The following is a 23,410-nucleotide window of genomic DNA, read 5'->3' as shown; positions in this document are numbered from 1 at the left end:
AAAGGAAAGGGTAATGAAGAGAAAGGTGTGTTTGTATAAAGAAATACGGGCTGTGTAATGAAAAGACAGGGGTGTGTAATGAAGAGACAGGAGTGTGTAATGAAGAGGAAGGAGTATGTAATGAAGAAATAGGGGTGTGTAATGGAGAGGCTAGAGTGTGCAATGAAGAGACAGGGGAGGGTAATGAAGAAACAGGGTTGTGTAATGAAGAGACAGGAGTGTGTAATGAAGAGAAAGGGGTACGTAACAAAGACAGGAGTATGCAATGAAGAGACAGGAGAGTGTAATGAAGAGACAGGGTGTGTAATGAAGAGACAGGAAAATGTCATGAAGAGACAGGGAAGTGTAATGTAGAGACAGAGGAATGTAATGAATGTAACATTTTGTAATTCATTGTCTTCTTCTAGGTCGGTACCCCCTAACCAATAATGCCTCATTGACGGTAGAGAAGCAATAATCTCAGCTATACAATCACCTTCCTGGCTGACAGCAAATAGTTAAACCATCAGCTTTACTAACAAAAATGTGACGCATGCATAATGTTTACTAATGACAGAGAGCGGAGTCTCGGCGATCTGTAATCACTATTAGTGTGTACCTGGCAATTCCTCCAAGCTTCTTGTATCCAATAGTAATGATCGGTGTCTTTTTGCTGAATGCTAATATCTGGTAAGTACCTGGACGGTGAGAGGGAGCACTACAGGGACGTCCAGCCTGAGGGGAGAGGAATCTGTATAATTCTGATTAAAATAGGGAGTTATCATGATATTACTACTAAATATCACCTATAGCAACTGAATAGTTTTATACTTATATATAGGGCAGTATTATAGTAGTTATATTCTTGTATATAGGAGCAGTATTATAGTAGTTATATTCTTGTATATAGGAGGCAGTATTATAGTAGTTATATTCTTGTATATAGGAGGCAGTATTATAGTAGTTATATTCTTGTATATAGGAGCAGTATTATAGTAGTTATATTCTTGTATATAGGAGCAGTATTATAGTAGTTATATTCTTGTATATAGGAGCAGTATTATAGTAGTTATATTCTTGTATATAGGAGGAGTATTATAGTAGTTATATTCTTGTATATAGGAGTAGTATTATAGTAGTTATATTCTTGTATATAGGAGCAGTATTAAAGTAGTTATATTCTTGTATATAGGAGGCAGTATTATAGTAGTTGTTACGCCTAGCGCTCCGGGTCCCCGCTCCTCCCCGGAGCGCTCACGGCGTCTTTCTCCCTGCAGCTCCCCGGTCAGTCCCGCTGACCGGGAGCGCTGCTCTGTCATGGCCGTTGGGGATGCGATTCGCACAGCGGGACGCGCCAGCTCGCGAATCGCATCCCAGGTCACTTACCCGTTCCCGTCCCCTGCTGTCATGTGCTGGCGCGCGCGGCTCCGCTCTCTAGGGCGCGCGCGCGCCAGCTCCCTGAGACTTAAAGGGCCAGTGCACCAATGATTGGTGCCTGGCCCAATTAGCTTAATTAGCTCCCACCTGCTCCCTGGCTATATCTGGTCTCCTCCCTTGCACTCCCTTGCCGGATCTTGTTGCCCTTGTGCCTAGTGAAAGCGTTTTGTGTGTTTAAAGCCTGTGTACCAGAACTTCTGCTATCTCCCCTGACTACGAATCTTGCCGCCTGCCCTCGACCTTCTGCTACGTCCGACTTTGCTTCTGCCTACTCCCTTGTACCTCGCCTATCTTCAGCAGTCAGAGAGGTGAGCCGTTGCTAGTGGATACGACCTGGTCACTACCGCCGCAGCAAGACCATCCCGCTTTGCGGCGGGCTCTGGTGAAAACCTGTAGTGGCTTAGAACCGGTCCCCCTAAGGTCATTAAGGACTCTGCCTGCCACAGGAAATGCCTCTCCCCCCCTCCCAGTCCCATCAGGCAAGCCTCTGTGTCCCCTCATGGCCCTCGTCCTGGTGTCACACTGCCCCGTGCCAGGTCTCGCCCTCTGCCCTCTCTCCCCATTCCTACTCCTGCTGTTCTGCCTGCCGTTGAGGAATCCCTCCATCCTTTCCCGGTGTCCTCATCCCAGGGGAGGCAGTTACCCGACAAAAAGAAGGGGAGACCTAAGGGGGGGGGTACTGTTACGCCTAGCGCTCCGGGCCCCCGCTCCTCCCCGGAGCGCTCACGGCGTCTTTCTCCCTGCAGCTCCCCGGTCAGTCCCGCTGACCGGGAGCGCTGCTCTGTCATGGCCGTTGGGGATGCGATTCGCACAGCGGGACGCGCCCGCTCGCGAATCGCATCCCAGGTCACTTACCCGTTCCCGTCCCCTGCTGTCATGTGCTGGCGCGCGCGGCTCCGCTCTCTAGGGCGCGCGCGCGCCAGCTCCCTGAGACTTAAAGGGCCAGTGCACCAATGATTGGTGCCTGGCCCAATTAGCTTAATTAGCTCCCACCTGCTCCCTGGCTATATCTGGTCTCCTCCCTTGCACTCCCTTGCCGGATCTTGTTGCCCTTGTGCCTAGTGAAAGCGTTTTGTGTGTTTAAAGCCTGTGTACCAGAACTTCTGCTATCTCCCCTGACTACGAATCTTGCCGCCTGCCCTCGACCTTCTGCTACGTCCGACTTTGCTTCTGCCTACTCCCTTGTACCTCGCCTATCTTCAGCAGTCAGAGAGGTGAGCCGTTGCTAGTGGATACGACCTGGTCACTACCGCCGCAGCAAGACCATCCCGCTTTGCGGCGGGCTCTGGTGAAAACCTGTAGTGGCTTAGAACCGGTCCACTAGCACGGTCCTCGCCTTCCCTCTCTGGCACAGAGGATCCACTACCTGCCAGCCGGCATCGTGACAGTAGTTATATTCTTGTACATAGGAGCAGTATTATAGAAGTTATATTCTTGTATATAGGAGCAGTATTATAGTAGTTATATTCTTGTATATAGGAGCAGTATTACAGTAGTTATATTCTTGTATATAGGAGCAGTATTATAGAAGTTATATTCTTGTATATAGGAGCAGTATTATAGTAGTTATATTCTTGTATATAGGAGCAGTATTATAGTAGTTATATTCTTGTATATAGGAGCAGTATTATAGAAGTTATATTCTTGTATATAGGAGCAGTATTATAGAAGTTATATTCTTGTATATAGGAGCAGTATTATAGAAGTTATATTCTTGTATATAGGAGCAGTATTATAGTAGTTATATTCTTGTATATAGGAGCAGTATTATAGTAGTTATATTCTTGTATATAGGACCAGTATTATAGTAGTTATATTCTTGTATATAGGACCAGTATTATAGTAGTTATATTCTTGTATATAGGAACAGTATTATAGTAGTTATATTCTTGTATATAGGAGCAGTATTATAGTAGTTATATTCTTGTATATAGGACCAGTATTATAGTAGTTATATTCTTGTATATAGGACCAGTATTATAGTAGTTATATTCTTGTATATAGGACCAGTATTATAGTAGTTATATTCTTGTATATAGGAGCAGTATTATAGTAGTTATATTCTTGTATATAGGAGCAGTATTATAGTAGTTATATTCTTGTATATAAGAGCAGTATTATAGTAGTTATATTCTTGTATATAGGAGCAGTATTATAGTAGTTATATTCTTGTATATAGGAGCAGTATTATAGTAGTTATATTCTTGTATATAGGACCAGTATTATAGTAGTTATATTCTTGTATATAGGAACAGTATTATAGTAATTATATTCTTGTATATAGGAGCAGGATTATAGTAGTTATATTCTTGTATATAGGAGCAGTATTATAGTAGTTATATTCTTGTATATAGGAACAGTATTATAGTAGTTATATTCTTGTATATAGGAGCAGTATTATAGTAGTTATATTCTTGTATATAGGAGCAGTATTATAGTAGTTATATTCTTGTATATAGGACCAGTATTATAGTAGTTATATTCTTGTATATAGGAACAGTATTATAGTAGTTATATTCTTGTATATAGGAGCAGTATTATAGTAGTTATATTCTTGTATATAGGAGCAGTATTATAGTAGTTATATTCTTGTATATAGGACCAGTATTATAGTAGTTATATTCTTGTATATAGGACCAGTATTATAGTAGTTATATTCTTGTATATAGGAGCAGTATTATAGTAGTTATATTCTTGTATATAGGAGCAGTATTATAGTAGTTATATTCTTGTATATAAGAGCAGTATTATAGTAGTTATATCCTTGTATATAGGAGCAGTATTATAGTAGTTACAGCCTTGTATATAGGAACAGTATTATTGTAGTTATATTCTTGTATATAGGGGCAATATTATAGTAGTTATATTCTTATATATAGGACCAGTATTATAGTAGTTATATTCTTGTATATAGGAACAGTATTATAGTAGTTATATTCATGTATATAGGGGCAGTATTATAGTAGTTATATTCTTGCATATAGGAGGCAGAATTATAGTAGTTATATTCTTGTATATAGGAGCAGTATTATAGTAGTTATATTCTTGTATATAGGAGCAGTATTATAGTAGATATATTCTTGTATATAGGAGCAGTATTATAGTAGTTATATTCTTGTATATAGGAGCAGTATTATAGTAGTTATATTCTTGTATATAGGAGCAGTATTATAGTAGTTATATTCTTGTATATAGGAGCAGTATTATAGTAGTTATATTCTTGTATATAGGGGCAGTATTATAGTAGTTATATTCTTGTATATAGGACCAGTATTATAGTAGTTATATTCTTGTATATAGGAGCAGGATTATATAAGTTATATTCTTGTATATAGGAGCAGTATTATAGTAGTTATATTCTTGAATATAGGAGGCAGTATAATAGTAGTTATATTCTTGTATATACAGTAGGAGGCAGTATTATAGCAGTTATATTCCATACTTGATTATTATTGTTGTTTTTGCAGTCACCCATCATCACACGCCGGTCCTCCTCTGACAACTCTCACACCTTCAGGCCCTGTGTTTGTGGTGACCCATGGTGATGACGGGACCACGGGGTGTAGGTGGACTGGGCAAGATGGTATTAACCCCCAGGGCAAGGTGTTGTTAACCCCTAATGTTCGTGACACCAGAGTTGTTTTTGGGTATCGGAATCACACAAATGGTATCTCCGCTATTCCAATGGCTAGGCAGTGAAAGGAGAGTATACAACCAAGTTATGGTTCAACAGAGGCTTTCCTGAGTTAAAACGGGTGTTATTATCTTCACAGCTAGGCCAGAATCCCAGAGAGGTGGCCAGGAACACAGAAGGACCTCACAGCTTGCTGGGACCAATTAGACTGGTAATAGACTTTAGAATCTTGACTTTAGGCTGGACATGACTATAGGTAGCAGTGACAGCAGACATAGACTTGGAGTTACTGGAATGACTGTAGATTTGAGGCCTTCCAGGTGCTGGACACTGGTACTGAGATCTATGGTGTTTGCTGGTCTCAGTAAAGTGATGATGGTACAAGAGAGAGAATTGTAATGGCTGCCAGGGGGGCTGAGCTAAAAGCCCATTGGTCAAGCTGCGGGTCATGTGTTAAACTGGTGCCCTCTGGGTAACACGTGATAACATAAACATAACATGGGACATTTTGCAGGTCCTTTAGACATTTACTGGAGTCCTCCAAAGGTCCTCCTTACTGACTATAATCCTATTACATTAAATGACACTATAATGACAGCAGGGGAGGCACTGCAGGAGAGCCCCAGTTAACCAAGAGACTCAACCTGACAGGGCCTAAGTGTAGTGCAGGACCATGTCCTGTACTGGGACATCACATTTTGAATGGTTAGTCATCTCTACCTTCACTTCATGGGCCACTATAATCAATCCATAGTGGTGACTAACATCTTCTAAGTGTGGCCTAAGGAGATAGATATTGATAAGTCATAGGCCGTCTTGAAACCGTTCATAACATTTTCACTATACAACTGGATCTTTGATTATATAAGGAATTCTGCCCTCAGAATATTCTCCATATGGTGATATCTACAAGCTCTCCCTGGAACAGAAGAATCAGAGGGATCAAACCTGGACCAGAGTTGGACACTAAAGTTCCCAACCAAGACAAAACCAAGAACAGGATCAAGTGTTAAATTGGGACCATTGCGAGAGTATTATGGCCAATATCACGTCAGTCCATTGGGTAATAGCAATACAGACACTATACTCAGATTAATGAAGACATTTCTATGAATGTCACCTTCTCTTCTGCTCCCGATCCTGTTCTCCACCCTTCATATCTCCTCTCCAAGTTGATTAATCAATTCAGGGAGATTGCAGCAGAATCATTATTATGGACAACAAGTAACTGCATTATCTGTGAGCTGGAAATAGCCTGACGCTCAATGAGATAGGGATGTCACACGCGTTTCACCTATATCTACAGCATAACCTTTCCCTTGGCAGCTCATTGCAAGGATTGTTACTCCTAACAGGGCCATTTCCTCAAGGCTACAATTAAAAAGGATCCAGAAAATGGTGCTGCTAAAACCTCCTAAAATTTGTTTGGATTTTAGATTTAATGCCCAATTGAGATTCATTTTGGAGCAGGGAATTTTATTAAAAGACAGGATTCCCTGTTCCTCATACTGAATGAGGAGGCCTGCACAGGTTCTTTCCAGTAACAGAGCAGATGTAGAAACAGTAACAGGTAATGTAGGGGAGCACAAAAACTATGTACAGGAGCAGGGACTCCTGTCAAAGAAAGGTTTCCCTGCTTTTGTTACTGTTCTCTGCCCAGTTATTGAAAAGGAATGCAAAAGCATGAACTACACAGACCAAGAGAACTCCACTAAAAGTATTGGCTATGCTCTGGTAGCTCAGCTGTGAAGAATGCCACTGACTTGGTGCAGCGATCTCTTGGCAGGTACTTGGTTATCCCAGGACTGCAGGCCACAAGCCTATCTGCTTTCTTATATGGTGATAGGGTGTCTGGGACCCCTGAGGCACTAGGGGGCTGGATGTGATTGCTTACTCTGCCCTGTCTCAAGCTACAGCTCTGTTATTTTCCTACAGATTCCCCTAGGGGTAATCCAAAAGTACCCTAATTTTCCATATACCTATTATTTTTTTTAAATCCCATAAGTTTTATTTAATTTGAATCGCTATAGCGATTCAAATGAAATAAAGCTTTTGGGATTTAAAAAAAATATAAGTATATGGGAAATAAGGGTACTTTTGGATTACCCCTAGGGGAATCTATAGGAAAATAATTGAAATTAACCCTCCATATACTGGTCTTGACCAGATATGGCAAGCTACAGCTCTGGGCACATCATCAAGTCAGGTGGCCGCCCATTGGCTTCACAAATGTCCTACAATAGGCCTCCCAATGTACTGCTCATGTGTACACCATGTACACCCACCATTGGAGACTGAGACGTCTGCATAGCTGTATGTGATGCCCAATAACCCTGAAGATTTACTTATTATGGTGGCTCTACTGGGAAGAGGTAATGAATGAATCTTATAAAAACAAGGCGATGTCATAGAACAGATCATAAATGGTGCCATCACCAGACACACTTTTGCCGATGCCAGGGCCAAATGGGCTAGGACCATAAAAAACTGGGTAAACAAGGTCTATGCTTATGAAGCTCAAGATGAGGTAGACAGGGATCCCATTGTGACTCTATTATCCAGCTGTCCACATCTGGATCCAACTCAAATATATCCAATAAAAAAATATTTCATCAAATATGTCCAACTTCAACCTTAAAGCTTAAAGGGGTACTCCACCCCTAGACATCTTATCCCCTATCCAAAGGATAGGGGATAAGATGTCTGATTGTGGCTGTCCCACCGCTCGGGACCCCCATGATCTCCCTGCTGCATCTGGTGTTCATTTAGAGCGTCGGGTGCAGTGCCGGAGGCACTGTTGGGACCCGATAGTAGTTGTATGTATCCAACCCAAAAAAAAAAAAAAGCAGATCGGACCCTTAAAGGAGCTTGCATAGACTTGCATTGAAGGGGTGTGGCCGTGATGCCACGAGCCTCCGTCCGGCATCGCCAGTCATCCGTCACAGAGCAATGTTCGCTCTCTGCACCGGATGTCTGGGGTGCCGCAGTCTAGATCGCGGGGGTCCCGCCGCTGCAATCAGACATCTTATCCCCTATTCTTTTGATAGGAGGTTAAGATGTCTAGGGGTGGAGTACCCCTTTAAGGACACCAATATAACAGGGTCTTCAACTTACCATTTATAATACTGGTGTCTTCTAATGTATCATATTAGTCTTTGGGCCCTCTGGGGCACCAGGCTTCTTCCTCATTTATTGCTTTGCCTCTGACTTTAACTTATTTTCCAAACTTTAAGGTGAAATAAATAGAGGACGGAGAAGGGCTGGCGGGGTTGGGGGACATTACTGACGATGCTTTATTCTTCCTTTCCTGGAGATACGTCTTTCTGCACCCAAACGTATCATTATCGAATCTCCAGGATGTGTTTGAAAAGCCAAGATTCGGGGATTCTCAGCACCGAGATTTATGACAATGTTCTTCCTTGAGCAAAACAACATGACAGAACCACATAAGCTTTAATAAAAGTCATAATTCTTCTTCGACCCCTAAAGCTGACACAGGGTTAACATCAGGAGGAAGGTCTGAGAAGGTCTCCCATGATTCTTTGCACTGATTAAGTAAAAGCTCTATATCTGGCTGTTCCCACCTAATAAATAGCGTATCGAGCCGTAACATGTTTTGTCTTGTGTCTGCATCGGGAACACCTCTTACTAATTCCATAAATGAAGCCCTAGCACCGTAGGCGCAGGTCTAGAACATGAGTAATTGAGGGAGTCAGAGACATGGAGGGCAGAGAGTGTGATTACATTCATTATGGAGTGTCTGCGCCAGGCGGGGTAATGCGGGTTAGGAATGGAGGTCTACTTCCAGTAATCCTTAAATACTTCCCTCCTTGGTCATCTCTCTGGGTACTTGAGGCCAGAAGGAATTTATTGCAGGTAATTCCAGTCTTGATGTCAGCACGTACTGTGCTACAGAAGGCGTGTGGTGTAGAATACCTGGCATATGGTGCTGCCTAGTAGAAGAAGGAGAATTGACTTAAACGGAACCCGGCTCAATGGCGTTGATCGACTACGACAGGTGTATGGATAAAAGAGGATTTATTGACCAGAATTCAACGTGTTTCGCTGCGCATGTGCACTAGGCAGCATCATTGCAAAGCGTTGCATTCTGGTCAATAAATCCTCTTTTATCCATACACCTGTCGTGGTTGATCAGCGCCGTTGAGCCGGGTTCCGTTGAAGCCAATTCTCCTTCTTCCACTAGGCAGCATCATTGCAACGCGTTGCATTCTGGTCAATAAATCCTCTTTTATCCATACACCTGTCGTGGTTGATCAGCGCCGTTGAGCCGGGTTCCGTTGAAGCCAATTCTCCTTCTTCCACTAAGCAGCATCATTGCAACGCGTTGCATTCTGGTCAATAAATCCTCTTTTATCCATACACCTGTCGTGGTCGATCAGCGCCATTGAGCCGGGGTCCGTTGAAGCCAATTCTCCTTCTTCCATTAGGCAGCATCATTGCAACGCATTGCATTCTGGTCAATAAATCCTCTTTTATCCATACACTTGTCGTGGTCGATCAGCACCGTTGAGCCGGGTTCCGTTGAAGCCAATTCTCCTTCTTCCACTAGGCAGCATCATTGCAACGCATTGCATTCTGGTCAATAAATCCTCTTTTATCCATACACCTATCGTGGTCGATCAGTGCCATTGAGCCGGGGTCCGTTGAAGCCAATTCTCCTTCTTTCACTAGGCAGCATCATTGCAACGCGTTGCATTCTGGTCAATAAATCCCATATGCCATATACCTACCGGAGGGCAGCAGACGACCTACCATTACACGCTAACATCATTGTTGTGTATGAGGCTACACAACCACCCAGGGTGAACAATTGATTAATTTATATATCTTTCTCACCACAGGATCCTAAAACGTTACTACTCTATGGAGCTCTTGTCCTTTTACTTCTAGTAAAAGAAGGAGATTTAGGATGAAGGGTTTTCTTAGAGGGGAAACGTCCTGAGTATGAAAATGCTCACTGTGTTGGACCACCCGGAGATTTTACTATTAAGCACTTAACTTTTTCTAATAACCCCTAGACCACAAGGGGCTTTATCAATAACTCCTTTACTGTCCTAGACCATCAGGAACTTTAGCATTAATTACTTTACTGTTCTAGAACACCAGGGACTTTATCAATAACATTCTTTTACTTTCCTAGACCACCAGGCACTTTATCATGAACTCTTTTGCTGTCCTAGACCCCCAGGGACTGTATTATTAACTCCTTTACTGCCCTAGACCACCAGGGACTTTATCATTAACCACTTTATTGTCCTAGATGACCAGGGACTTTCATTAACCTCCTTACTGTCCTAGACCACCAGATAATTTATTATTAACTCCTTTCCTGTCCCAGACCACCAGGGACTTTATCATTAAAGGGGTATTCCAGGAAAAAAAATATTTTAATATATCAACTGGCTCCAGAAAGTTAAACAGATTTGTAAATTATTTCTATTAAAAAATCTTAATCCTTCCAATAATTATCAGCTGCTGAAGTTGAGTTGTTCTTTTCTGTCTGGCAACAGTGCTCTCTGCTGACATCTCTGCTTGTCTCGGGAACTGCACTGTTACGCCGAGCGCTCCGGGTCCCCGCTCCTCCCCGGAGCGCTCGCAGCATCCTCTCATTCGCAGCGCCCCGGTCAGACCTGCTGACCGGGTGCGCTGCAATATCACTCCCAGCCGGGATGCGATTCGCGACGCAGGAGGCGCCCGCTCGCGATGCGCATCCCGGCTCCCGAACCTGACCCGTTCCCCCTCTGTCTTGTCCCGGCGCGCGCGGCCCCGCTCCTTAGGGCGCGCGCGCGCCGGGTCTCTGCAATTTAAAGGGCCACTGCGCCACTGATTGGCGCAGCAGGCCTAATCAGTGTTATCACCTGTGCACTCCCTACTTATACCTCACTTCCCCTGCACTCCCTCGCCGGATCTTGTTGCCATTGTGCCAGTGAAAGCGTTTCCTTGTGTGTTCCTAGCCTGTGTTCCAGACCTCCTGCCGTTGCCCCTGACTACGAACCTTGCTGCCTGCCCTGACCTTCTGCTACGTCCGACCTTGCTCTTGTCTACTCCCTTGTACCGCGCTTATCTTCAGCAGTCAGAGAGGTTGAGCCGTTGCTAGTGGATACGACCTGGTTGCTACCGCCGCTGCAAGACCATCCCGCTTTGCGGTGGGCTCTGGTGAATACCAGTAGCAACTTGGAACCGGTCCACTAGCACGGTCCACGCCAATCCCTCTCTGGCACAGAGGATCCACCTCCAGCCGAATCGTGACATGCACAGAGTAGAAGAGGTTTGCTATGGGGATTTGCTTCTACTCTGGACAGTTCACGAGACAGGTGTCATCAGAGAGCACTTAGACAGAAAAGAACAACTCAACTTCAGCAGCTCATAAGTACTGAAAGGATTAAGATTTTTTTATAGAAATAATTTACAAATCTGTTTAACTTTCTGGAGCCAGTTGATATATATATAAAAAAGTATTTTTTTTTCCTGGATAACCCCTTTAACCTCTTCACTGTCCTAGACGACCAGGAACTTTATCATTAACTCATTACTGTCCTAGATGACCAGGAACTTTATTATTAACTCCTTTACCTTCCCAACCACTAGGGACATTATCATTAACTCCTTTACTGTCTTTTTTTTTATCATTAATGGGGTACTCCGGTGGAAAACATTTTTTTTTTGTGCTTAATCAACTGATGCCAGAAAGTTAAACAGATTTGTAAATTACTTCTATTAAAAATTCTTAATCCTTCCAGTACTTATTAGCTGCTGAATACTACAGAGAAAATTATTTTCTTTTTGGAACACCGTGCTCTCTGCTGACATCACGAGCACAGTGCTCTCTGCTGACATCTCTGTCCATTTTAAGAACAGTCCAGAGTAGGAGAAAATCCCCATAGTAAACATATGCTGCTCTGGACAATTCCTAAAATGGACAGAGATGTCAGCAGAGAGCACTGTGCTCGTGATGTCATCAGAGAGCACTGTGTTCCAAAAAGAAAATAATTTCCTATGTAGTATTCAGCAGCTAATAAGTACTGGAAGGATTAAGATTATTTAATAGAAGTAATTTACAAATCTGTTTAACTTTCTGGCACCAGTTGATTTTAAAAAAAAGTTTTCCACCGGAGTACCCCTTTAACTTTTTTACTGCCCTAGACCAAAAGGGGCTTTACCATTAACCACTTTATTGTCCTAGATGACCAGGGACTTTCATTAACCTCTTTACTGTCCTAGACAACCAGATAATTTATTATTAAATCCTTTCCCGTCCCAGACCACCAGGGACTTCATCATTAAAGGGGTATTCCAGGAAAAAAATTGTTTAATATATCAACTGGCTCCAGAAAGTTAAACAGATTTGTAAATGACTTCTATTAAAAAAGCTTAATCCTTCTAACAATATCAGCTGCTGGAGTTGAGTTGTTCTTTTTCTGTCTGGCAACAGTGCTCTCTGCTGACATCTCTGCTTGTCTCGGGAACTGCACAGAGTAGAAGAGGTTTGCTATGGGGATTTGCTTCTACTCTGGACAGTTCCCGAGACAGGTTTCATCAGAGAGCACTTAGACAGAAAAGAACAACCTAACTTCAGCAGCTCATAAGTACTGAAAGGATTAAGATTTTTTCATAGAAATAATTTACAAATCTGTTTAACTTTCTGGAGCCAGTTGATATATATATAAAAAAGTATTTTTTTTTCCTGGATAACCCCTTTAACCTCTTCACTGTCCTAGATGACCAGGAACTTAATTATTAACTCCTTTACTTTCCCAACCACTAGGGACATTATCATTAACTCCTTTACTGTCTAAGATGACCATGGACTGTATAATGTATTTCCTTGCTGTCCTAAACCCTAGATATTTTATCATTAAAGGGGTACTCCGGTGGAAAACTTTTTTTTGCTTAATCAACTGATGGTGGTGTAGGACAGTAAACAATCTTAATGCCCCTGGTGGTCTAGGACAGTAAAAAGGTTAATGGTAAAGCCCCTTTTGGTGTAGGGCAGTAAAAGAGTTAAAGGGGTACTCCGGTGGAAAACTTTTTTTAAATCAACTGGTGCCAGAAAGTTAAATAGATTTGTAAATTACTTTCCAGTACTTATTAGCAGAGAAAACTATTTTCTTTTTGGAACACCGAGCTCTCTGCTGCTGACATCACGAGCACAGTGCTCTCTGCTGACATCTCTGTCCATTTTAAGAACAGTCCAGAGTAGGAGAAAATCCCCATAGTAAACATATGCTGCTCTGGACAATTCCTAAAATGGACAGAGGTGTCAGCAGAGAGCACTGTGCTCGTGATGTCAGCAGAGAGCATTGTGTTCTAAAAAGAAAATAATTTCCTCTGTAGTATTCAGCAGCTAATAAGTACTGGAAGGATTAAGATTTTTTTTTTATAGTAGTAATTTACAAATCTGTTTAACTTTCTGGCACCAGTTGATTTAAAAAAAAGTTTTCCACCGGAGTACCCCTTTAACTCTTTTACTGCCCTAGACCAAAAGGGGCTTTACCATTAACCTCTTTACTATCCTAGACCACCAGGGGCATTAAGATTTTTTACTGTCCTAGACCACCAGGGGCATTATCATGAATCTGCCTGTTGTGCTTCTTTTTTTTTTTTTTTTTTATAGAACCAAAGGAGAACACCAAGAAAATTTGCCATTCAGGAACCTGGGTCGGCAACCCATACTGTTTATTACCCAGTTTTTCTGTCAGCTGAAGTTTTGCTATTTTTACTTAAAGGGGTATTCCAGGCCAAAACTTTTTTATATATATCAACTGGCTCTGGAAAGTTAAACAGATTTGTAAATTACTTCTAATAAAAAATCTTAATCCTTCCAATAGTTATCAGCTTCTGAAGTTCCTATGGGGATATTCTCCCATCATGCACAGCTCCCGGGACGTGACATCATCATTGAGCAGTTAGACAGACAACTTCAGAAGCTAATAACTATTGGAAGGATTAAGATTTTTTAATAGAAGTCATTTACAAATCTGTTTAACTTTCCGGAGCCAGTTGATATATATATATATATATATATATATATATATATATATATATATATATAAAAAAGGTTTTGCCTGGAATACCCCTTTAAGTTTTAGTGAAGATTAATAGTTTTTTTATTTTATTTTAAGGGGGTTCTCTGAAATTGCTTATGTTATCGCTTATAGAGGAAAAGCATGGTGGCTTAGGCGTTAGCAATGTTGCCTTGCAACTTCTGTGATAAGTTTTCCCCATATTTGTGTGGGTTTCCTCCCATACTCCAAAAACATACTGATAGGTGAGCCCCAATAAAAATAGGAACCATTGTGAGTGTACAGCACTCTATATAAAGAGCTATTGTAATAATTATGAAGGATATCAGGAGGGCAGCATGCCTTATGACATTGCTGCGGGTGCGCCTTGATAATACAGACCCATACAGACAGTATTTCAAGGTGAGGCATTTATGTGTGCCTCTGTTCTCCTGCGTGCCTCAGGGATCATCCTACTGATGTTTCAGCTCACGCATTTCACAGTGACTGCCGGCGCTGCGGGAGTCAGACATCATTAACATAAGCCTTGGTTTCATCTTGTGCATTAAATGTGACAGAAATGAAGAAAACGGTTTATTGTATTACAATGAGGGAATGAGCACCGATTCGTGTTTACTTAAAGGCTTTGTCCACCTCCTCAACCAATTGTCTTTTTTATGGCCCCAATGCATATAAAATGCTAAATGAAGCAACTTTTCGATAGATCTTCATTTAAAAAAAATGTTCTAAGGTTTTGTGTCTACAGCTTCTATGCGGAACAATGCATTTCTTTTGCACAGAGAGCGCCATTATTAGTAGGGAGATCCCAAAGTACTCAACGATACCAATTACAGATACTTTTTATTATGTCATGTGACAGCAGAGGTGGCTCTAGACTTTGTAAAGACTTAGAAGAAAGTGGAGCATGAGGCCCTCACTGACATGTTATTAAGATCCATGCCCAGTAGCTCGGTAGGGAACTACCCCTCCCCCCCCCCCCCCCCATAAGGTAGGAGCCCCCAGTAGGTATGTAGGGAATCCCCCCTTTTAGGCACAAGCCCTCAGTAGGTAGGTAGAAAATGCCCCCTATTTGGTAAAACACCCAGTAATTATGTAGGGAATCCACTAGGCGATAGTATCCCCCAGTAATTAGTTAGGGATTCCCCCCTATGAGGTAGAAGCCCCCAGTAGGTATTTAGGTATGGAATCTCACCTTTTAGGTAAAAAAACCCAGTTTGCAGATAGGTACAGTTTCCCACCTATTAAGTAGAAGCCCCCAGTAGGTATTTAGGTATGGAATCTCACCTTTTAGGTAAAAACCCCAGTTAGCAGATAGGTAGGGTTTCCCCCCTATTAGGTAGAAGCCCCCAGTATGTAGGTAGGGATCTCCACTCCCATAAGGTAGAAACCCCAAGTAGGTAAATAGGTAGGGATTCCCCCCTATTAGGTAGAAGATCCCAGTAGGTAGGTAAGTAGGGAATCCCCCACCAGTAGTCAGGTAGGTAGGGAACCTCCTATTAGTTAGATGCCCCCCTTAGGAAGGTTCCCCCAATAAGTCCCCTCCAAATAAAGAGTAATAAAAATCCCACTCACTTTACCACTGCTCCCGCGCTGAGGCCTCTGCATCCTTCACTATGTTCTCCTACAAGCCAAAGTGGTGCCGAACCTAAATAAACCTGTCCCAATGGGACAATAAAATTGTATAAGGTCAGGGAGAGGCATACTTGCTCTCACTGAGGACACTTACAGGTAATGCTTCATGGGAAAATATATGTAAATTTAATTTCCTCCAGTAAGAAAACGGTTTCTTTAGCGGCACCTAAAGGTAGTTACCCTGTGAGTCAGTGTTTGACCCAAAAAAGCCTTTAAACCAGATTCTTCAAGCCATATATAGAGAGCTGCTTCAAGGTTCTTGCCCCTTGTCAGGACACGCATGGGACTGGTTTACTAGATAAATGCAGCTCAGAGGGTGTTACTGGTACTCAGTGACTGACAGACAAGGCTCGCCTATAGGTGGTACTAGAGCAGGAGTGTCCAAGTTTTTTTTTCTAAAGTGGGCCACTTCATCAGTGTATGACTCACGGCAGTAGGCTGTAACACACATGGAAGTAGTGGATCCGCTGGACCTGTATGGTAGATGACGTGGGCCGTGCCAGGGAGCGGAGTCTAAGGTGCCGCTGATTTTCACAAGAGCCCGCCGCAAAGCGTGATGGTCTTGCAGCGGCAGGCAGCACCCAGGTCGCTACCCCTGGCACGACTCGACCACACAGGCGGCTGAGGAGGTACGAGGCACAGGAGAGATACGGCAAGTCTTGGTCAGGATAGCAGTAGGTCAGGGCTGGCGGCACAGATGCAAGGTCAGAAACGTGGCAGGAGGTCTAAGGGCAGACGGCAAAGGAGCTAGGTTAGGTCACGGAACAAAGTTGTCTGGAATATGGCAAGGCAAGGACAAAATGCTTTCTCTAAGGCACAAATGGCAAACAAAAATCCGTCAGGGATTAGTGGGAGGTGCAGATACATATAGAAAAGATGCTGGTGGAACAAATAATTAAAGGCGCACTGGCCCTTTAAATCATAGAGCACCGGCGTGCGCGCCATAGGAGGTGGGGGAAAGCGCGCCAGCGCTTCGAGAGAACAGCAGACACGGGAGGTGAGTGACGGGCTGAGGTTCGCATGCGGGAGCATCACACAATGCAAATCCAAGCCCCGCCTGCCGAGGTGGACAGAGGAGGGGAGCATCAGCCCTGTGTCCATCTTCTGGGTAGCCACTGGCTTCTCCACCCTGCAGGTGGGTGGTGATGAAGCATTGTTATGGATTTCGGTGACAGGATGAATGTGGCCCGACCTCATCTCACTGACTTCTCCCCCATGACGGTAAACAGCATGCAACACAGCTCACGCACGACTTGCTTGTAAATGCGAGGTTTTGCAACACAAGAACCTGGTAAGGAATCCTCATGGGTGGGGCTACATAATAATTGGAATTTAGCTTAGCCTATTAGAATACAGAGCTTTGCACCCTCTGATTGGCTGAACATGAGAGAATGGTCTGAGGAACCTCTTAAATATTCTATATCTCCACCTCTGCTCCTGATATCTTCACCTCTATACTCAATACTAGGCATTAGGGACATACCCTGCGAGGATAGAATTACTTCTCAGGCCACAGGCAACTATTTCAGATTAACCTCTGGTGAACGTAAGATCATGGGTTTCAGCAAATAAGCTTTATACACTGCAAATCTCCGACTGAATGAATCGATTTACTCATCTGTTCTCGGGAACTTTCCGGTCAACTGTGAAAGAAAATATTTTCTATGTTCTTGCTTTCTAAATTTCTCACCGTTTGACTGAAAGCTACGGGAAGATGTAGCAGAGCTGAATATATCTTATCATAGATAATGCAAGATAAGATAACGAAGTATTTTTATTTTGGGGGATGGAAAATCCCCTATATCACTACTATCTGGGCTGTACGATGTCCCGAACCCAAAATCAAGGTGGGGGGGGGGGAGGGGTGTTGGGGTTGTATGGGGGTTAGACAGCATGGCAAGAAAAAAGTGGGATAAAGAAGGTATTTTTGAAAAATGCTAATTTTATGTAAAGACTGCTTATGTCCATATATAACTATTGTCTATTTAAAAGGGTACTCCACTGGCCAGCGTGGAGTACCCCTTTAAATAGTCAGCCACGCCCCTTGTGACATCATGGCCATGCCCCCTCAATGCAAATCTATGGGAGGGGGCGTGACACGCCCCCTCCCATAGACTTGCATTGAGGGGGCATGGCCGTGACATCACAAGGGGGCGTGACCGACCCCCGCAACGCAAAAAAAGCATTCGGAACATTTAGTTCCATGCTGGCCAGTGGAGTAGCCCTTTAAAGGAGTAATATGGTGCCGTACAACTTATCTCATCTTCAAAGGATAGGGGAACAGTGTCTGACCACGGGGGCCCCCCCGGCTCTCGGCCTCCTGCACGGCCCCCCAGCTCTGCCCAGAAACTGAACGTGTCGACCCCTGCACGAAGCGGAGATCGACACACCTCCACCATGGGAGATACCCAAATGCATGAAGGGGGCATGTCGGCCAGCGCTTCCTGTGGGGGGTCAACACGCTCTGTTCCTAGGGAGAGCCGGGGGGCCGTGCAGGAGATCAAGAGCTGGGGGGCCCCGGCGATCAGACACTTATCTGAGTTGTATGGCCCCACATTACTCCTTAATTTTAGCTTTGATAATACCTGCTTATCTTGGCTCACGCAGTACAATAGACATATCATTCTGTATCAACATTTATGCTGGGCGGGAAAGGGGGTGGGCAAATCTAGCAGCTGCTTTTCTACTCCAAGAACAGAAGGATCGAGCCTGTTGAAATCTACTTGACCGGTCCTTCCTGAGAGTTGGGAGGCCCCCAAATTGAAATTGTCTCCTTCCCAATCCAGAGAGCAGCTTCTGCCGCCACCTAGTGGTCAGTATAAAAGCTGCAACTGCCTTCTGATGCTTTCATTAAAGGGGTACTCCGCCTCTAGACATCTCATCCCCTATCCAAAAGATAGGGGATAAGATGTCTGATCATGGGGGTCCTGCAGCTGGTACCCCCCAAATCCCCCCGCAAAGTCGGCGGTGGGTTACGTGACGACCAGCCCCCTCGTGACATCACACCACGCCCCCTCAATGCAAGTCTATGGGCATGGTGTGATGTCATGAGGGGTGTGGTCATGACATCAAGACCCCCGCCACCCGCACCAAGCGTTTGGAACAAAATGTTCTGAACGATGGGGCAGCGGAGTACCCCTTTAAACCATAACTATTTTAGGAAAGTGGGATAAACAAGGTCATTTAAAAAAAAATGTGTCCATATATAACTATTTACTGTTTTATTTTAGCTTTGTTAATATCTGCTTATCTTGGTTCACGCAGTGCAATAGCTGCTTAGCTACCCCGGAAAAGAAGGATTGAAATCTACTTGACCAATTCTTTCGGGCCACCTTACAAATAAGATGGTCAGCTGGTCTCACTGAAATTGTCAAGTTTGGCCAACATTGATGAAATATGTACAGCCAGCTTTAGTTTTGCAGCAGGCCGTAAAATGAAAATTTTCTCCCTCCCAATCCGGAGAGAAGCCTGTTCTGTTGCCACCTAGTGTTTAATATAAAAACTGCAACTGCCATCTGATGCTTGCATTTAACCGTAATTATTTTAGGAAAAGTCACTTGTTTTTGTAGTCGCACACACACAAACAGGAGCCCAGACGGTCAGGACATGTTGTGTCATTACACCCTCCATTAATAAGTCTGCCTGGCTCTTTGATGGGATCACATCAGCATATGAAGTGGGAACATAATTGCGGTCTCAGACTATAAGAACATCCCATTGTGCGGCTTTCTCTGTTGTGAATTTCCTCTTTTCCGGTGATAAGATACGACCGCTCTTTGTTAATTCATCTCCAGTTAACAGCTCCACAAGATAACAAGCAGGTTGATTGGAAAAACCTTATCTAGGTAGCGGCGCATGAAAGAAAAGAAGAAAGGAAATGTGACATAAATAAGAGGAAATAAAGGGGTCCAGGAGGGGATGGGAGAGGGGGGGCTGATATACAGATATGGGCTGCCTGATTTAGTTCCAAAATATATTAACCCCATAAGGTGTTCGAACACCAGTTGGCTGCTGAAGTCAAAGGCATAGCTGGGGTGGGACTATAGGGTCCCACGTGTCCCAGATGCTACCACTAATTTTGCATTGGCCAATGTGTTTACATACAGACAATGAAAGTGTCAGGAAAACAAGTGTCTATGGGCAGCGTCGCGCATAACATACTCAGATTAAGGTGGGCATAGACATTCGACAGAGTACCAATGATATGAAAGCCACAGATACAGTGTAACGTTATCAGTTGTTGCCGGTTTAATGGAAGACCCAAGTCTAGGTTTTGCACTGGGGCTTGGTAGTGTAATCCACACGGGGCAGGTTCGGGCCAGACAACCTGGATAAACACCACTTTGCAATAGTCAAAGTGAAATGGGAAGGTGGATTACAGGTATTTAAGTGAAGATTGTACCCACTGTTGCTTGACCAAGCCCAGTCAGAAGCTCAGGGAAGGCTCTGCCTATAGGCAAAATAAGCAGCCGCCTAGAGCGCCCTCTTGATGGGGGGCTAACCATAATTTTACCAAGTTTTTTGGCTTTTCTTATTTTGCTTCTTATATATTTTATTTTATGTCTGCGACAACACAACAGAATACTGTGTATTTCTTTGTCTATAGAACTTTTAGTGAACCTGATGAAGGCACCAGCTAGTGCCGAAACGCGTCGTCCTTACTGTTAAGAATAGAATATACGTTGTCCAGTACTTACCTGGGTCCTTCATTTGTGTTCAAGTTATGAGCAGCGCCTCCTAGACCATTTGTTTTCTCGCTATGCTCTACCTCGGCACTCTCCACTGGCTTTTTCTATACTAAGTGTAACTCCCTGGGATTACAGGCTGTTGTTACAAGTTTGCTCTGTGCCAGTTTTAATAATCTCAGACATCTTCGCAACAGGACCCCACATCCATACCAATTATGTACCCCAACTCCCAGGTAGCGGAGCGCAGGATCAGCCTAGGAAGAGCGCAAAGACGTAACAAGGGTAAGGGACCACAGAGATATAGGTGGACACCCCCAAAACCCTATTACATAACTACTGAGTAGACCCTTTCTTATTAGGCAGGACATCCACCACCCAGCTTGAGAGTGGATTAGTAGCTCCTTTCTAGAACCTTCTTCTATAATATATGGTTGTGTAATACTTTACAATCCCCTTGAATATTTGCTCTGACATCACAACATACCAACTAGATGTCACCAGAGTACATAAAACACAATATGCATTGCCTTTTCCAAAGGATAGGGGAGAAGATGTCTGATTGTGGGGGTCTCGCCGCTGGGGACCTTCGTGCTGCTGCAGTCACGCCCCCTCCCATAGACTTGCATTGAGGGGGCGTGGCCATGACGGCACGAGCAGGGCGTGGCTGTGGCGTCACAAGCCTCCGCCCTTATCGCTGCGGACCCCCACGATCTTCGTGCTGCACCCGGCGTTTTTTTATAGCATCGGGTTCAGCACTGAGATCGAGCGGGGTGTGGCCGTGATGTCACGGCCACACACCCTCAATGTAAGTCTATGGGAGGGGGCGTGATGGCCGCCACGCCCCCTCCTATAGACTTGCATTGAGGGGGCGTGGCCGTGGCATCACAAGCAGGGTGTGACCTCTGCCCTGCAAAGCCAGTCATCTGGCACGGAGCGAAGTTCACTCCGTGCACCGGATGTCTGAGGTGCCGCAGCCGAGATCTCGGGGGTCCCCAGCGGCGGGATCCCTGCGAACAGACATCTTATCTCCTATCCTTTGGATAGGGAATAATATGTCTATAGGGCGGAGTACCCCTTTAACTAATACAGTGCAACATTCGAAAAGTGCTGGTGTTTGAGTTAGGGGTTGGACAACTCAGACAAAGCGCTTGGAACCCTGGTACAACTCTGTCACAATAGTCTGCATTTTTTTTCCAGGAACAGCATCACTGTTGTCCATGGCCAATGTCTGGTACTGCAGCTTAGCTTCACTTGAATGGAGCTGAACTTCAATACCAAGTGGCATTATCTAAAATGGAACATAAGCTACAGAAATGTCTCATATGTAACATGTGAACAAGCAAACGCTGACAGCTTCCACCATGGATGACTGACCAGAACGCGTAGGGATCAAGGTGTCCTGTTATAGCCGCTCATTCCACATGGTGACAGCTGGAGCCTCCTCCCATCTCGGTGACAGTCCCTTAAGTTAGAACCTTGTCAGAATGTAAATGAACGTATAAGCAGCGAACAAGACCTATGGGATTGCTCTAACAATGTATCCAGCATGGTTAGATCTACTTCCAGGCTATTGGGGAAGACGGTCAGTTCACAGCATAGTCCCCGGCTAATAATTTATTGCTGAATGCTGTCAGTCTGGATCTTCTTGCACATCTGTATATCGGCTGCACAGGTTGTAGAGATTTTTAAAAATCCATGATGTCTTATACAGGAGACTGATTATTGCTAGATGGGTATAATGTTCACACAGGAAAAACTCCTGTATACTGGAAGAATATATGGCTTGGTCTATTAAGCCGATGGGAGGAGCTCAAAAGACCCACATATTGGCCCAGATTTATCAATGCTGATCTTTTGTTTCCAAACTGCTGGGACCCTGGAGTTTTGTTGTCTCCATAAGTGAATAGGGCTCAGGAAACAGTCTCACATTCTTACACCTTGCTGTTTTCCTGCAGCGGCATCTCCTGAGGTTCCCTTTATGTCAGGCCCTTGCTTTGAGATGCCCCCTCCACATGCCGACTCAGCCACACACTGATTCACTTCCTCTCAGCTCTTTTTATAGCCTCCTCTGTGAATGGCAGTAATGGGACACCTAGTGGAAGCAGTTGATATTGAAGGCATACATTCAATGCATTGAATTACATAGAGAAAAAATTTAACATAGTTATTGGAGAAATATTGGTAAAGGGTGGTGAGAATTAAACACCCATCCCCCTCCCCGCCGCAAAACAATCTCACAAATTGTACATCAGACAAGGCCACACGTATGTTGCACCTAAAAAGTGTCTCCATACACAGTGCAGACAGAGAATGCGCCCATATACTATGCAACCAGAGAATGCACTTATACACTATGCAGCCAGAGAGTGCACCCATACACTATGCAGCCAGAGAGTGCACCCATACACTATGCAGCCAGAGAATGCACCCATACACTATGCAGCCAGAGAGTGCACCCATAAACTGTGCAGCCAGAGTGCACCCATACACTATGCAGCCAGAGAGTGCACCATACACTATGCAGCCAGAGAGTGCATCATACACTGTGCAGCCAGAGTATGCACCCATACACTATGCAGCCAGAGAGTGCACCCATACACTGTGCAGCCAGAGAGTGCACCCATACACTGTGCAGCCAGAGAGTGCACCCATACACTATGCAGCCAGAGAGTGCACCCATACACTGTGCAGCCAGAGAGTGCACCCATACACTATGCAGCCAGAGTGCACCATACACTGTGCAGCCAGAGAGTTCACCCATACACTATGCAGCCAGAGAGTGCACCCATACACTATGCAGCCAGAGAGTGCACCCATACACTATGCAGCCAGAGAGTGCACCATACACTGTGCAGCCAGAGACTGCACCATACACTATGCAGCCAGAGAGTGCACCCATACACTATGCAGCCAGGAAGTGCACCATACACTATGCAGCCAGAGAGTGCATCCATACACTGTGCGGCCAGAGAGTGCACCCATACACTATGGAGCCA

General features: G+C 44.2%; 1 long non-coding RNA gene across 2 annotated transcripts in view; it reads right to left on the bottom strand.

Moving 5' to 3' along the window:
• Nucleotides 1-535: 535 nt before the first annotated feature.
• Nucleotides 536-23,410, bottom strand: part of LOC130267668 (uncharacterized) — a 59,069-nt gene continuing 36,194 nt past the window's right edge. Inside the window, exon 3 of one of the 2 annotated variants that reach the window (XR_008843240.1) lies at nt 536-730. This is a non-coding gene — a long non-coding RNA (uncharacterized LOC130267668). The remainder of the gene's footprint in view (nt 731-23,410) is intronic. The other variant, XR_008843239.1, reaches the window with a different exon arrangement.

Source organism: Hyla sarda, chromosome 4, assembly GCF_029499605.1.
Source record: "Hyla sarda isolate aHylSar1 chromosome 4, aHylSar1.hap1, whole genome shotgun sequence".
Classification (NCBI taxonomy): Eukaryota; Metazoa; Chordata; class Amphibia; order Anura; family Hylidae; genus Hyla; species Hyla sarda.
This window is presented reverse-complemented; position numbering and strand designations above follow the sequence as displayed.